The sequence below is a fragment of the Narcine bancroftii genome, chromosome 9 (genome assembly GCF_036971445.1).
Source record: "Narcine bancroftii isolate sNarBan1 chromosome 9, sNarBan1.hap1, whole genome shotgun sequence".
NCBI classification, from domain to species: Eukaryota; Metazoa; Chordata; class Chondrichthyes; order Torpediniformes; family Narcinidae; genus Narcine; species Narcine bancroftii.
The window spans coordinates 78,469,087-78,485,886 of record NC_091477.1 but is presented as its reverse complement, the minus strand read 5'-3'; positions in this window follow the sequence as shown (position 1 = coordinate 78,485,886).

The window sequence follows — 16,800 nt, the reverse complement described above, 5'->3', positions numbered from 1 at the left end:
AGATGGCTCAGACGCAAGGTAAGAATCATACCTGTACCATGGTCAGCAAGTTTTTGATAACTTTTGCATCTGATGACATGGTTCTTTCCAGGTGAAGAGGAAGTACCATTCCCACATTTCCAGTTTCTGTTCAAGCTTCTTCCGCATTACCATCGGATTCTTGAATAATCAATGAACCAAAAACACTGCCTTATTTTTCATGCACCATTATTTTTACTTTTTTAATATTATTGTTGTAAGATGGTTCATAATATGAATGTTGCTCTATGATGCCGCTGCAAAACACCAAATTTCTTGACTTGTACATGACAATAAAATTCTGATTCTGATTCTGATCTTGGCATTTGCAGCCAGTCATTGGTGCACCCACCAATCACCTGAACCATATTCATGGCATCTTCAGGTATTTGATTTTGGCAGTGAAGAGGACTAAGGATCAGTTAGATCAATTGAAAAAGAACAATGGATCTATTTCACTATGATTGACTCTGACCACCAGTTCGTCAAGCAGATGACAACATCCACTTTGCACAGGAAAGCTTAGATGTGAGTGTTTCCACTGCCTGAAATGATCACCCCTCATAGTGCCACAACCTTTCTGGTGGTTTTAGTGAGAGGCCCACTGCAACTTACAAACAAGAGAGAGGACAGAGGATAGCCTTGCTGACTCCTGATTGGGAAGTTTCTTGTTTCCCATTCATTAATTTGGACTCCGTCACTAATGCCTTTCACACTCATTTATAGATTTTCTCCCCAAACACTAAAAACAGTGGATGCACACTTTTGGGTCGACCAGAATTAATCACCGAGTCACAGTGATGATTCGGTGACATCACCACCAAGGCTGACTGCTTGGGTCACCACCAGCTGTAGTGGGAGTGGCTGGATGCCTCTTGATGTATGGAGCCAGGAGGGTGGCATTTTTCATACTTTATATCTGCTTTGAGAAGAAGGCCTGATCATCTCTGGCTTCAGAAATGGTGAAGTTACCTCTCTCCCAAGGAAGTTACATTGCAGAGAAGCAGCATCTGTTATCTCCTGACCAGACTAATTGCCAGTGGGAGTACCATTGTGATCACTAACTACACATGGTGATGTTTCAGAAGTCAAGGTCCTGCAAGACATTGACCTGGACAAATAATACCAAGGTGCAACACGATGTATGGCTTTAACATATTTATGACACTATTTGTTGCTGGAATTTTTCTTTGAACCTAATGTATTATGAAAATAAAAACATACTGCAGGCATCAATTAGTCTGCTCAGGAAGTCCATTGGATTGCTGGATTTGCCCCAAGTCCTGATATCTCCTGAGGTAGAGGGCTGAGTTCTGCCCTAACCTGCCCTCTCCTGACTCTTGACTTCATTGTTGCCACCCCTGGGTCACAGAACTGAGGAGGAAAGCAAAATCTAATCCTGGAACTGGGCACTGGGTCCCTTCTGGGCTGGAACATCTTGTCAGTCTTTTATCTTTCTCTTTTGTTTTGTCACGTCTTTTTGCACTGGAACCAGATTCTTTGTGTCACTGCATCATCAGGTGTCTGACCATAAAATTTTGCTTCATCTTTGCCTTTTGTCCTGTTAGACTTATTTTGGAGGCATATTTTTAACTTCCTTCCTCTTTGACCCTTACCATACCCTTGCTATTATCTCTCCCACAGACACTGAAATGCAGACTGGAGACTGATGATGGGGTTGGGCAGTCAGTATGTTAGATACTCCTTCCTTTCTCTCCTGGTGTCTTCAACCAAGGCTCAATGCAGTTAAATCCAAGCTGTGAGCAGGACCTAACCATACAGATAACTGTTGTAAAGCCAAGTGGGATCCACTACCCCATGGTGTGCCATATCACAGTGTCACATGGCCATGGAGCCAACTTACATGGGCTTTACTTTGAAAGGGCTGTATCCTCAGAGGTGTTTGGTGGGAACTCAGCAGATATAGTATACAATTTCTAAATGTATAAATGTCTCTGTTTGCTAGAAGTCTGGCATGTGTGCAACTCACATATAGGCACAAATATTAAAAAAAATCAAGGAGTGGAAAAGAACCTGATGTGAACAAAAACATCTGCTTTATGCAGGAGCATTTTACTTCAGGACTGCAGGAGGAAAGGAAGAAATATCTTGCTGCTGCAAAATACTGGGCACCCCACTTTCAGCCCACAGTCTCTATCTCAGCCCACACCCTCAATGGGAGAGATGGCATCAGGGAGGCCATGTGTTTGGGGAGGCTGGCTAAGCAAAACATCTCTTCTTGGCAGCCACAGAATAGCGCTGGTAAAGGCTGTCATGGAGGTGATGTCAATAGGGTTGGGAAGGTACGTCTCTTGAGTGTGTCTCATCAAGTAGGCAAAGTAAGTCGATATAATGTGAGATGGCGCATTCACAGCAAGTATGTGTGCCATGATTAAGATGGTGGCACTGGGAGTGGGGGTACACATTGGGTGGAGAGGGAGGCAGAGCCGATCAGCCTTTCATGCCTGTGTTGGCCTTCTGTTCTGCGTGTTTAATGCATGGAGGCCTCCTATTTCTTCCTTGTCCCTACTTTGGCTCATCTTGCGGTCAGTGGCCCCAGCCCTCTCTCCTATAAAACAATCATTTCTTTGTCTACGATTTTGATCACCTTTGGTGATGCAATGTTAAATCTTGGCAGTGAGACCTCTTGTATTGCGTTACAATACAAATTATTGCATGAATATAAATTCCTGTGGCTACTGAAAAAATAAAACAAATTTGCCCCACTTCCCTGATCTTTCCCCAAGCAGCCAATTGCATATTTTAAAATATTTCCTGGATGACATTTCTGATTGCTGCAACTAATCTCTCCATTCCTGGCTTGTGGATGAAAAGTCTGGCTTGCATTCCTACTCACTATCTATTGCGGAAATACATTCAGGCCGCTATTCAACAGCGAAAGACTGAATCATAGAATTATGGAATAGTCACACCATGGAAGGAGGCCGTTCAACCCATCATGTTTTCACTAGTGCTCATCAGTTCCATCTCCTCACCCTTTCTCTATACCCTTGCAGTTTATTTTAAATTTCCATTTTATGTACTTATCATTAGAATGTGGGTGACACATCACTGAATAGCTTAAGAAAGTGCTGATGAACCCTTGAGCCCATGTGATACAGAAGGTGCCTGCCTCCCTGGTGATGAAAGAGAGTACTCTAGGAGATTGATTGAGGAAACTGGATTAATTATTGCTCAGTCACCATGCATCACATCCTGCATTAATGAAAGGATATTACGTATTGTTTAAATTTGGAAAAAAATTGGATATGTGGTTAATAACTCAAATGTCAAATTTAAAATGATTTGTGGTTCGATTTTGGACTACCTCCATAATCTTAAAATTTAATGTTAATCTGGAATCTTGGCAATGTGTTGTCTCTCTCTCTAAGATTGTGCCACTTGGATTTATGAATGTTAATCTTCAACCTTGCTTAGGAGAAGGGGTTTTGAATTTTTTTTTTGGTTTCTTTTTTTGCTATGCACCATTTTATTATCTGGAGTGTGCATTGGAACTTGTACTTATGATCATTATTGTAACATCTTTTTTCTGATCTTGTAGCACGCTTTATAATTGTATTGTTCATTTTTTTAAAATTGCAAAATACCAATAAAGTATTTTAAAAGATAGTTTTGCAAAGTTGATCAGGTAAGGTTAGGAGCAGCATTGCTTTTCCATTGTGGCAATGAATCCTACCAGGACCACAGGTAGAGCAATGGGAAAGCAGTATCATTCCTGGAGAAATGTCCTGCACTTGATCAGCATAAACAAGTGATCACATGGGCCTGTGAACTGCTGACAGAAGTCCATTAGAGTCATGTGAAGTGGTGATTTAAATAGAAGTTTGCAAGCATGCCTCATTCCACCATCACCAAGGCAGATCTACTGGATGAGGTTGCCTGTGCTGCCACAGTTCACCATCTTCGAATTCAGCAAGAATTTAGTTGAGATGGACTGAAAGGGTAAGGGTCAGGGTGGTTGGTGGGGAAGGAGCATTTTGGATGGCCATTGTTTCCTCAGGATAAACAAAGACCATGTAAATAAAGAAATGTGTACAAGAAAAGGAAATAAATATGATAAATTGGGAAGTCAGAGAAGGAAAAGTAAGTGTAAATGTTGTTATTTCTTTTGTGTTCCGAGGCAGCTAATAAATGAATGAAGTAATATATCACTTTCAGGATTAATGTGTAATCCTTTCAGGTCACCAGTAGAAGCTTTTTTTTCATTTAATATGCAACAAGGTTAATATGTTTTCTCCCGACTGATCTGCACATGTTGCTTTTACTGCTCCTTTGCAATCCTTCAATGAGGATTACAGGAAGTCAATTTGACAGGACAGGTAGGATGGGAAGCAAACACTTCTGGCCAAGTGAAAAAAGGCATCTGTTGCCAATGCATCAAGACATACTGACTTCTTACAAAGCAATCCTCAGGGAGGGCAATGCAATTATAATTTAAGCTTATAGCATTTGTAGACATGCACAGATGGGGTAAAAGGGCCCAGTGTAAGAATTTGCCGCACTGACCACATTTGGTTTATTTTCAAAGTTGCCAATCCTCTGAGATGTCCAAAAGCCTCTAGGAAAGTTAGAACTTCCCAGACACTGTCAGGAGCAACTTCTGGGATTTGCAGAGAGTCATTTAACAAATCTTTCAAGTATTTGTGTATTACTTGTGAAAATATTGAAGATGATGGAATGAAATCCAGTTGGGGGCTCACCTGCCGAAGGTGAGAAGCCAAGTCTGCACTCAACATCCATCATTGTTGTTCCAGACTTCCCTTACCACAATCACTGGGCAACGACTGAGAAAATTGAGTGCATTTGGTACAACTGTTACAACAAAAGAATAATTTCCACAAAATATATTTTTTATGCTTTGTGGCTATTGTAGGAAAATAAAACAAAATCTTTCAGGGTTCCTCATTATTTACAAGGTCTCTTATTGGAGGAGGATAATATCATCATTACCTATGACACCACTATTATCAAAGAGCTTGCATTCATTCAGTGCGTGTCCAAGCCACATTTTCATGTTTCCTTAATGATTTTAAAGAACAGCTCAAAATGCTTTAAAACCAACAATCTGACATATTAAGCAGAGTGAAATCCATTTTTGGTCATTGGAGATAATGAGTAGAAGCTCACAATCAGTAATTTTATGAGATATCAGACGGAAAAGGAGTGGAGGAAATAAATGGACGAGTTTAATACCTTCAGGTAAAGAGACTGGAAAATTGCAATGGAAAAATGACTTCATTGAGTTATCGCATTGCGACATGGTTGGTGATGTGAACCTGGCTCACTTTTATCCAAGGGGTGCACTGCAAGCCAGGTAGGGCATATTTCCATCAATATTTTGCTTCCTTGTTCTAACTCTGAGATGTTCCTTATAACTGTGTGTCATGCTCTTGCTTCTTCGATGTCACTGGTGAGAACTGTGCTCAAAGGAACATCATTATATCATGGCTATGATGACCCCTGTGTGTCCCTAAAGTGCTTCACAGCCTGGGAACTCTAATCACCAAATGCTACAGCGCACACAAATTTTTATCCAGCTAAATCTGTTGTTCTTAGCAAAACTTGATCAATAATCAGTTCATTCACCTCAGGATGAACCACACACTTAATAAAAAAACAAAGCGACATATAAAATATATTTTTTAATTATTTAGCTTCTGACTGACATGGGAATGTTTTGTTTTCATAACCAGACTTCCCAAGCAGCAATGAAATAAATGATCAAATAGTTTAATTTTAGTGGTTCAAAGAAAACTACTGAGTGAGACAGAACTCAGAACTGCCCTGCAACACTTTGAAGTAGTGGCATGAGATCATTCAGTTCTACTGAAGAGGGCAATTCAGAGTTTGGTTTACAATTTCAATGAAAAGGCAGTTGCTCCAACATTTTACAGCATTCCCTTAAATAGCACACTGGAATGTTAGGATTTTGTGATCAAGGCCCTAGAGCGAGTTTTGGGAAACCATACTCTTATTGTATATGACGATGTAAAGACAGAACTGAGCCACAGAATCTCAGAATTATAATATTTCATCCCATTATGTCAGAAAGTTGCAATGAGGAGGGAACCTCAAATCTGCAATGAAAAGAAAGTGATAACAGAGGTTAAACATTAAGAGCTGAAGGAGGAACTCAGTTCATCCATGTCAGTCAATCTTTTGGGTTGGTCCCTTTATCAAGTCTCAATAAAGGGTCTAACCCAACACACTGACTGAACATTTCCACTCATAGATGTTGCCTGGCCCACTTAGTTCTTCCAGGAAGTCATTGTTTGCTCAAGACTCTAGCATCTGCAGGTTTTGTGTTTCTCTGATAACATGGGTTGTTTGTGATAAAGGTAACAATGCACAACAATTTTTTACAAAAGGTTGGTTTCCTGAAAAAAAAGCATTAAATTAACTTTTCTTGAAATTAGCATATTTAATTGTTTAATAATGCTGATACATTGTGTTAGTTCAACTGACCTAAATATATTTTGCCCCTGATTTTCATTTGTACTCAACATCTGATGCCTCTTATGTCAGTGTCCAACAATAGTCGGCTGGCATTCATGGTTTCCAGTTACCCTGATACCGCATTACCATGGTTGCAATGTCCTGGTGAAACCTTTCACCATGTTCGTCACTGACTGCGCCAAGATCAGCAGGGAAGAAGTCCAAGTGTGAATGCAGAAAATGAATTTTCAATGACATGTTGAACTTCATGGTTTTGTAGGCTTGAAGCAGATTTAAAATGTGACAGGAAATCACAAACATAGTAAAAAATATGTAAAAAATGTTACGTGATAGGAATTTTTTAAGGTGATTTTCATGATCAGCAGACCAAAATCTTTGTTGTCCAGTGCAGTCAATGGCCAGGTTTAATGCTATGGAAAGCTTGGATAGCAAAACTATTTACAATATTGTGTTGATTTCAAAGGTCAATTTTTTTGTCAGATTACATACAATTCTGAGATTCTTTTCTGCAATCAGATAGAAGTTTTATACCAGCAACTGTAAACTGTACTCCAAAAAATAAAGAACTGTAGACAATGGACTGTGAAAAAGCAGAAACAGCTATAAATAAACAGTAATAAATAATGAGTAAAATATAAGTCCTTAAGGGAGTCTCTGAAAGAGTCTATTGTTCAAGAGTCTGATAGTTCTTTACGCTCAAGAGTATTGGTGTCCCCTACCACACCATGTTGCAGCCGGTTAGCACACTTTTGACAATAAATCTGTAGATATTTGCCAGGATTTCCAATGTCACATCGAACTGCTTCACTATCACCTGAGGAAGTAGAGGCACTGATTTGCTTTTGTTGTGATGCCATTAGTATGTGGGGTACAGGAAAGATAGTGACTCCCAAGAACTTAAATTTGCTCACCCTCCCCATCTCTGATTCCTTAATAATCAGTAGATTGTATACCTCTAGTTTTCCCCTCCTGAAGCCAACAATCAACTCCTGGTTTTGGTGATTTTGAGTGCGTGTTTGTTTGGTGCACCATTCAGCCCAGTTTCAAACTGTCCCCTGTATGCTAAGTGGTCACATGGGTGGATTTGGGTGGCGTGAGCTAGTGCTGTAGCCAAATTTTTAAAAATGAAATTTTAAAAATTCCAGCAAAAAAAAAATGAGTCTGAGAATTGAGTGGTAGCAATTATTCCTGAACCAGATGGTAGGAATCCTGTGGCATCTGTACCTCCTTGTGATTGCAGCAGCGAGAATAGAATATGTCCAGGGTTGTGTGGATTCTTGGTAATGGATGCTGCTTTCTGACGGCAAGTAGATATTCTCAATGATGGAAAGACTTTTGCCTGTGATGTACTGGACTGAGTCCACAACTTGATCTCCATGGTCTGCTGAGGAGAATGCTTTCTGTTACTCTCTATCATGATATCTTTAATAAAGGTGGAGCCTCCTTGATTGTGTTGTCCATCAAAATTATAAGTATGTTCCACTTGAATGCATTTATGATTTCAGTGCAAATATGGCCCCAAGGAAAGCTGCTTTCCTTTGTTTCCCAAAATGCCGAATAAAACAATTGCCATTCAAGTTCCATTTTATATTTATTCTGCAGAGATTATTGTAAGATTGCAAATTCCAGCTGATTTATCTTCCATATAGCCAAAAGACTCTGAGGCTGTTCATGGTATTTCAAATGATTTCAGAACAATTTACTCTGGAAGGGATCCTACAATCCAAGCAAGACTATGGAATTTATTTTGAGAAAGTAACAGATTATAAATTTTGTACATTTTAGTGGAGTAAGCTTATTCTCAGGATGGTCGCATGTGCTGAAAAATATTGGCTGCAGCAGAGAAAAGAATGCGACATGGCCATCTCTGTAGCCAAGAGAGAGACGATGTAAGTGTGTGCCAGTAAACAGAAGAGGCTTAGGTTCTCTTGCTTCAGATTCATAATCCCTCCAACACATCAGACTTCTATGTATTTGTCTGAACAGGGGAGGAAAAAGATTAGTGATACAAGGTAACGAAGAAGGAAGTCAAAGGGTCTAATTTGATGCTTTAAATACAAGTAAAGTAATGCTCGTGATAGAATTAGGACACATTTTCAGGATCATACAGTCCAGTGAAACAAAAACAGTGTGGTGGAATTTCAGGAATTTTGTCTTTTGATTGGAAAATTGTAATCATCATTTTACAAGGTAATTGGGAAACAAGTCACTGAACATAAAATGGTGAGAGTTACGATACTCTTCCACTGAAAGGCTGTGGCTGCTGGACCAATTGTAATCTTCAGGGCGGAGGCGAGTGGAGTTTGTTAGGTTAGAGTATCAAGAGACATGGTCCAAAGTTGAATACATGAAGCTCAGGCTTGAAATAACTGGAATAGGGTTAAGGCGAGAACTTGTCCCCACCTTCGAGCTCGGCTTGTATTCCAAGGATACAACCAAAGGAATACTTCAATACATTGCTGCTCAGCCTTTAACATATTCTGCAACCCACCATGACTCATGCTACAGATGATTCAGAAATGATGCAGAATGTGATACATTTTGCATTTAAAATACATACAGTTCTCATTTATTTCATGAGCGCAAGCAGTTCTTGGCGTAATTCCTTCTTGGACTTGAAACAATTTTTTTATTTCTCCCACTTACAGATTTTGGGAAATAAATGTCAGTGACACAAGTAATTTATGTCAGGAAATGGAGAAAGCTGATTGGCTCTCCTGCGTTGTTGCTGCAGTACCAAGCAGCCCCAGTGAGGGCAGCACTGGCACTGGCAATCAACAAGAAGGAACTCTTTCAAATGAAAGTCCTTGGCTCATTCAACATTCATCCCATGAGGTCCCAACTTATTTTTTCCCTTTATCCCCATATTTTTTCTCCTTTCCCAAATTCCAAACATTACTTTCTGCTTACTTATTGTCACTGATTCAAAAAAAATATTTAAACAGTTCTGTTGACAAGAATGAAATTTACATCCCAAATATTTGTTTTTTTTCTTCTTCAATTGAAGTTCATGTCCTCTGTCTCTAGGTAACATTCTGAGTTTTCTTCAACTGTATTGTTCAATATTTTGTCCACGTGTTGAGGACAATGATCATCACCCCAGACTGCAGAGCTAAGGGCCAAGCTAATTCACTCACTCTGGTCCTCAGTCTTGCTGCTCTTCTCCCCTCAATCCCCAGTATATTAGAGGCAGATGGTAGGGTGGCAGTGAATGGAGTGAATTTTACTCTGAGAGTCGCCGTCACAGTACTCTTTGTAATGTTCACTCACCCTGGCACTTTTGAGGAGTTAACCGGGCCCGGAAGCAGAGAATATGTGGTCATAAACTTATTTCCAGTTCACCAGACTCCTGCTCACAATTTGATATAGTAATTTTTTTTAGAGAGCAGTGTTGTTTTCTTTCCTGGTTCCATTCAATATTTATTCCCGAATGGACATCATTAAAAAAAACAGATGGTGTCGGACATCAACATGCAAGCACGTTTGGGATCTTGCAATGTTCAAAGTGGTCAACATGGTTCTGACATAGCATCAATAATCATTGACCAATATCCCCTGTGGGCCACACACTGATACAGGGAGTAGAACTGCTGCCTCACAGTTCAATCCTGACTTCCGGTGCTGTCAATGCGGAGTTTGCTTGATCTTCCTGTGATCATGTAATCTCTGTAGAAGTACGCAGATGAAACCAGAATTGGAGATGTGGTGGATAGTGAAGAAGGTTTTATAAGGTTAAAACAGGATTAGATCATTTGGGAAAGTGGGCAAGGGAATGACAGATGGAATGGGACAATTGTGAATTAATGTATTTTGGAAAGTTAAATAGGTTAGGGCTTAAACAGTGAATGGTGAGTTGTGGGGAGTGTGGTAGAATGGTCACAGTCTTTTTCCTCAGGAATGGAATATCTAAATCTAAGGTTAAAATGAGAGTGAAAATATCACAGGGGACCAGAGAGGCAAGATTTCCACACGTTATGTAGATGAGGTGCCAGAGGAAATAGCAGAGACAGGTTAAATTACTACGTTTTAAAGACATTTATAAAGATTCACAGACAGGAAAGGTTTAGAGCAGTGGTTTTCAAATTTTCTCTTTCCACTCACATACCACTTTAAGTAATCCCTATGCCTTAGGCACTCTGTGATTAGTGAGTGGAAAGAAAAAAGTTTGAAAACCACTGTTTTAATCGTACCTAATTGACTCGTTATGTGCTCGGTTTCATAACTCCAAAGGAAATGGGCCAATGACAATTTTTCTCAAGCAAAATATTTCAGTTACAATTGTGTCTAGAGCAGTGGTTCGCAACATTTTTTCCCAACTCACATACCACTTTAAGTAATCCCATACTAATCACAGAGCTCCTTTTGCACAGGGATTACTTAAAGTGGTATGTGAATGGAAAGAAAAAGTTATAAAACCACTGGTTTAGAGAATTCTGAGCTAAATGCCGACAAATATGAATAAATGAGTAAAGAACATTGGCTGAGCCTGGTGGGTTTGGATAAAGGGCCTTCTTCCAGGCCATATAAGTCCATGGCTCCATGACATGGGGTTTTCCCCTGGATGTTCTGGTTTCCTCCCACACCCCAAAGATATGCTGGTAGGTTAATTAGTCACTGTAAATTTAAATGTAAGCGGTAGAATCTGGAAGGAGTTGATGGAAATGTGGAGAGAATAAAACAAGGTTAGTGCAGGATCAGAATAAAAGGGTGCTTGATGCCTGGGATGGTCTCTGTGCTGTGTGACTTGATCAACACCCTTTCAAAGTACACAAGTAACCTTAAAGCTCAATAACCATACAAGTGCAGGGAATACACAGATCAGTCAATGTGAATTAGTTACATAAAGTCTTTCTGAAAACTCTACTTTGTTTGCTGAAAGTGTGTGGTCAGCAAGATTTGTTTCCAAGAATTTCCATCCGGATAACTGAATTGCTGTGGTAGTTGGCCAGCCACCTCAATGTGAGGTCCTCAGCTGTTTCCTGGACCAATGTTTTGTCAGATGATTCATTACTGATCCTTCCTCCAAAACAAGGACAGATTTTGTATAGTAACTAATATTTACACTATAATCAATTCCATTCTCTGCTCACCAAATCATAAACCAGTCCACACCAACAAAAAGCAAAACACGGGCAACTTTCAGGTCTGGATGGGTAAGTGCAAATTACATTCCCACTACCGGTGTGTTGGGGAATGATCGCACGTAGCAACAGAAAACCTAAATATCTTCTCTTTTTAGATTGGTAGCTGAAAATGGTGGATGGCAGAAGGATCAATACTTAGCCTTACATGTTTACAATCCATTCAAGTCCATTGGTGACTCAGATGAAGGAAATGAGTGTCTTGGAGTCAAATTTCTACCCAATCCATAGATGTGCAGGAAAGTAAGGTGAATGAAGGACACAGCAGTGAGTGAAAGAAATTGAATAATTGGATGGGAGTAAATATTCTTAGGCACATTGTGGGAGAAAGTAAAGCTACCCATTTGGGAGAAGGAACAAAGAAGAACAGAATTTTTTAAACAGAAAGAGAGAGAGAGAGATACAGAATGCACAGTGTGTCCTTACTCTTAAAATGCAGAAAGTTACCATGCAGGAAGAAAAAAAGGATGTTAGTCTTTCTTGTTAAGCAAGTAAGCTAAGGAGGTCTTGCCACCAGTGATGTGTGTGAGACCATACCTGGAGTACCACATATAATTACTGTTTCGTAATTTAAGGAGCGTAATTGAAACACATGATTATAGTGTAATGCAGCACATAAAACAGGCTTTTTGGCCCAATTTGTTCATGTCAACCAAGATGGCTACCCCAGTAAGTCCCACTTGCCTGTGTTTGGCCCATATCCCTCTAAACCTTTCTCATTCACATACCTGTCCGAATGTCATTTTAAATATTGTATTCATCTCTACCACTTTCTCTGGTAGCTCATTTCATGTCCCCACTAATCATTATGTTAAAAAAAGTTGCCTCTTAGGTTCCTTTTATATCTTTCCCCTCTCACCTTCTACCAATAGCATCTAGTGTCCGATTCTCTTATTGCCCATCATGCAATCCCTCCCCAACAACCCTGACCAGCTTCCTTCTGAATCCATATAATGAGTATTCACAGTCAGTACATTTGACACCAACAAACAACCCGCTAGTGACTCTCAGTGGGTCAAGCAGCATCAGTGGGGAAAGATCTGTTGGTGTTTTGGGCCAGAATCTATCATCAGGATTTCTTCAGGAAGGGTTCCAGCCTCTTTGACTATTCTTTTACTCCCACCAATCCTGCTCAGTCCACCGTTGCTCTAGTAGGTTGTTTGAAGTAAAAACACAATGCGGGAGAAACACAAGAAGTCAAATCGTTAACTTTATTTAGCAAAGATAAGGATACATAACAAACGTTTTGGGCTTGAGCCCTTCATCAAGGTAGGAGAAAATATAGGCACCTGAAGATTGCTTGTGTTCCAGAGTGTAGCATATGTAGTCTCCAAAGTTTGTTCCCAATCCACAAAAGCGGTGTCAAGTTTTGAAACTCAGACTTGACGCCACCTTCCATTATGTAGACCACACTCCAGAGCCTGAACTTGGGTGACTGAAAATGAGAAATAAACCTTGAAAAGTAATTTCCGCACCTTCCCATTTCAACAATCATCGTCAGGGATCGCGGATCGAGAGGTCATTGTTTTATTCCGGTTCAAACTGTGCTCTACTTGTCCCATTGAGAAGCGACCACTGCCAACAATACCCTGGAACTGTGGGCACAGGAACTCTATAGCAGGATTAAAAGTACCACTTAGTTCTATGGTCAATGTTGTAATTATGATTGGTTTACGCTTGCCCTTGAAGTGAGTAGTGGTCTCATTCAGAAGAGGTTCAAACTTCAATGTGTGCTGTCCCTGCTAATTTCAGCTTGGTTGTCAATTGGGACATTGAGTCCACTGGGATAAAAAAAAGACAATCAAATCAAGTTTATTGTCTTCTGAGTGTACAAGTACCACCTGATGAAACAGCATTCTCCGGTCCTTGGTGCAAATCAGGCAGGTACACAACTAGACGTAACATACAGACAAACAAATAGTGCATATGCAGGACAAGTATTTCATGATACAAATAAATGAATAAATAAATATTGTTCCATGAATATGAGAGCCTTGGATGGTTCGTGTGAGCAGCTCCTTGGGTTGTTCAACATTCTCGCTGCCTGTGGGAAGAAGCTGTTTCTCAGCCTAATGGTGCTGGCTCTGACACTCCTGTATCTCTTTCCTGATGGGTGCAGATGAAAGTTGCTTCGTGCAGGGTGTCAGCGGCCCTCAATTATTTTGGGCAACCATTTCAGACAACGATCCTGGAAGTTTAGTCGATGGGGGGAAGGGAGACTCCAGTGATCCTCTCTGCCACTCTTATTGTCCTGTGGATTGATCTCCATCCATTTCTCTGGAGCAACCGTACCCACACTGTGATGCAGCCGGCCAGAACACTCTCGATCGAGCTCTTGCAGAAGTTGAAATACTATGGCTGGTGGCCTTGCCTGCTTCAGTCTTCTCAGTAAGTGCAGTTGCTGTTGTGCCTTCCTGACAAGTGAGGAGATGTTGAGGGCCCACGATAGGTCACTAGTTAAGTGAACTCTAAGGAGCTCCATTCCCTCTACTACAGAGCTGTTGATGAGTAGTGGATGGTGGTCATCCTGGTCCGCCTGCAGTCCACAATCGTCTCTTTTGGCTTGTCCACTTGAGACTCAGGCTGTTACTTTTGCACTATTTCATGAGATTTTCCACCTCTTCTCTGTAGTGCAACTCCTTTTTGCAGATGAAGCCATCTACTGTTGTGCATTCTACAAACTTTTGGAACTGTATCTGGTGATAGGTCAGTAGTGTGAACAGGAGTGGGCTGAGCACACAGCCCTGAGGTGTGCCAGTGCTCAGCGTAATGGTGTTCGGTGTTCTCCTACTGACCAGGACAGACTGTGATCTTTCCGTTAGTAAGCGCAGGATCCAGTTACAAAGAGGGGTATTGAATCCTAGCAAAGATAGCTTCTCCAGCAGCCTCTGTAGAATGATCATATTAAACACAATGTGCTGAAGTCAATGAACAGCAGCCTGGCATATGAGGCATAGTTTTCCAGGTTGGCCAGGACGGACTGAAGCGACTAAACTATACCATCATTTATGGAACAGTTTCTTCTATAGGTAAATTGAAATGGTCCAGCATCTCTGGGAGTTGTGCTTTCATGTGGTTCATCACCAGATGCTAGAAGCATTTTATAATGGTGAAGGTCAGTGCCACAGGGCGATAGTCTTTGAGGCCTGTTATTGTCACCCACTTGGTGATGTTGGCTGTCTTGAATCCTACGGGAACAATGGACTGCTGCGGTGAGGTGTTGAAGATGTCCGTAAACACCTCTGTCAATTGGTCTGCACCATCCTTCAGTACCTGACCAGGTATGTTGTCCGGTCCCTCTGCCTTGTGTGGCTTCACCTTGGATAGGGTTTGTAGCAGCCGATATTCCTTGCTTCAGTAGTTTTAAACCGTACAGAATCTTACCAATCTGATCTGATAATTTGAAAGTCCGGTTTGTGTTTTATATTTTGATGAGTATTTCCTGATCATGGACACAACGTAGCAGGTAGTGAAGAACCGAAGTGGCCACTGCAACTCAAGTACCGCCATTTTGGGAAAAATTTTTTTTACTAAAGTAGGAATTAGATAAAGTTCCTGCTCTCATCTGAAATCAACTTCTATCTCCACATTAAACCAATTTCAATTTTTTTGGAAAATATTGTGCCCAAGAATCTGCATGATATCAAAGTAGGACATTAAGCCCCTCAGGTTAAACTGCCCTGGGGCATTATCTTTAAACTCGGAGAGCAGCAGCAATTACCAAGGATCCACACCACATGGCACATGCCCTGTTCTCGCTGCTGCCGTCAGGAAAGAGGTACAGGTGCCACAGGACTCACACCACCAGGTTCAGGAACAGCTGCTCTCCCTCCACCATCATACTCCTCAACAACAAACTCAATCAGGCACTCATTTAAGTAGTTTTACTTTTGCACTTTATTGACTTTTTAAAATTCTCTAGGTATTGCAGTCAGTCTGTTTACATTTCCTTATTTGTTTACATGAGTACATTGAGTCAGTTTCTTTTTGCACTACTAAATTCTGCCTTGTCATCAGGAAAAATAATCTCAGGGTTATATGTAAAGTCATATATGAACTCTGACAATAAATCTAAAATCTGAAATCTATTAATTACCAGTGATAACTCCAATATGAATAATGGGCCATTGGGTGAAACATTTCAAGGAGACCTAGCACTCTTACGTTACGATATAAGCAATGTTCAATATCATCCGGATTGGAAAAATTGGAACGAAAAGAAAATAATTGACTTGAATAAAAAGAAACAGAGGTTCACTGAATCCTCCAATACTGCTTTAAATCAACATTTAGCATATGATGCTGAAGGACAGCTGCGCAAGATGCTAGAAGCTTTTGATGATACAAAATGATTATCAATTATTCAAAGACATAAAGAAAACACAGAAACATCTTAGAGGCTGAAACACTTTGTGTGCACTCAGAAAATACCTACGAATATGTGCCCAACATAAAGTTTAGGGCTGCTTGGCTCTGCTTTCCAAGTAAAACAAATTATGCCAATGGAGTATAACTATGTCAAGTCTTGATGCAATAGGAAAAAGATGTCCATCTTTTGGTGGCGTAGTGGTTAGCGTAGTGCCTTTACAGGGCCAGCGATCAGGACAAGGGTTTGAATCCTGCATTGCCTGTAAGGAATTTGTATGTTCTCTCCCTGCCTGCGGGGGTGTTCCTCGGTGGCTCCGGTTTCCTCCCACCCTTCAAAATATACCAGGGATATTGGTTAATTGGGTGTAATTGGACAGCACAGACTCATGGGTTGAAATGACTGGTTACTGTGCAGTATGTTTAAATTTAATTTTTTTAAAAAGAGTTACTAACACAGAATGAGAGAGAGAGTGGAAGACTATAGAAGAAAGACAGTTGCATTTCTTCAAAATACCTGTATTCAATTATACTTTCATGCTTCCTGTGAACTGGTTTTGAGTTCCAATGATGGGGATGGTGTCAGTGCTCACTGATGTTACGGGGCAGCAATTTCCAGCCAGTGGCTGGTTTCAAAGCAGAAGTTTGGAAGCAGTTTTCAGCTCTGCCTTTCTTGACCAGGAGTTTCACCATTGCAGTACCTCACTACATGGAGCATAAGTGTCTCATCTCTGCTCCCCCACCACTGCTTTCACTATTGCATGGCCCTCACATACTGTGGTTGCACAGTTTGTAGCCA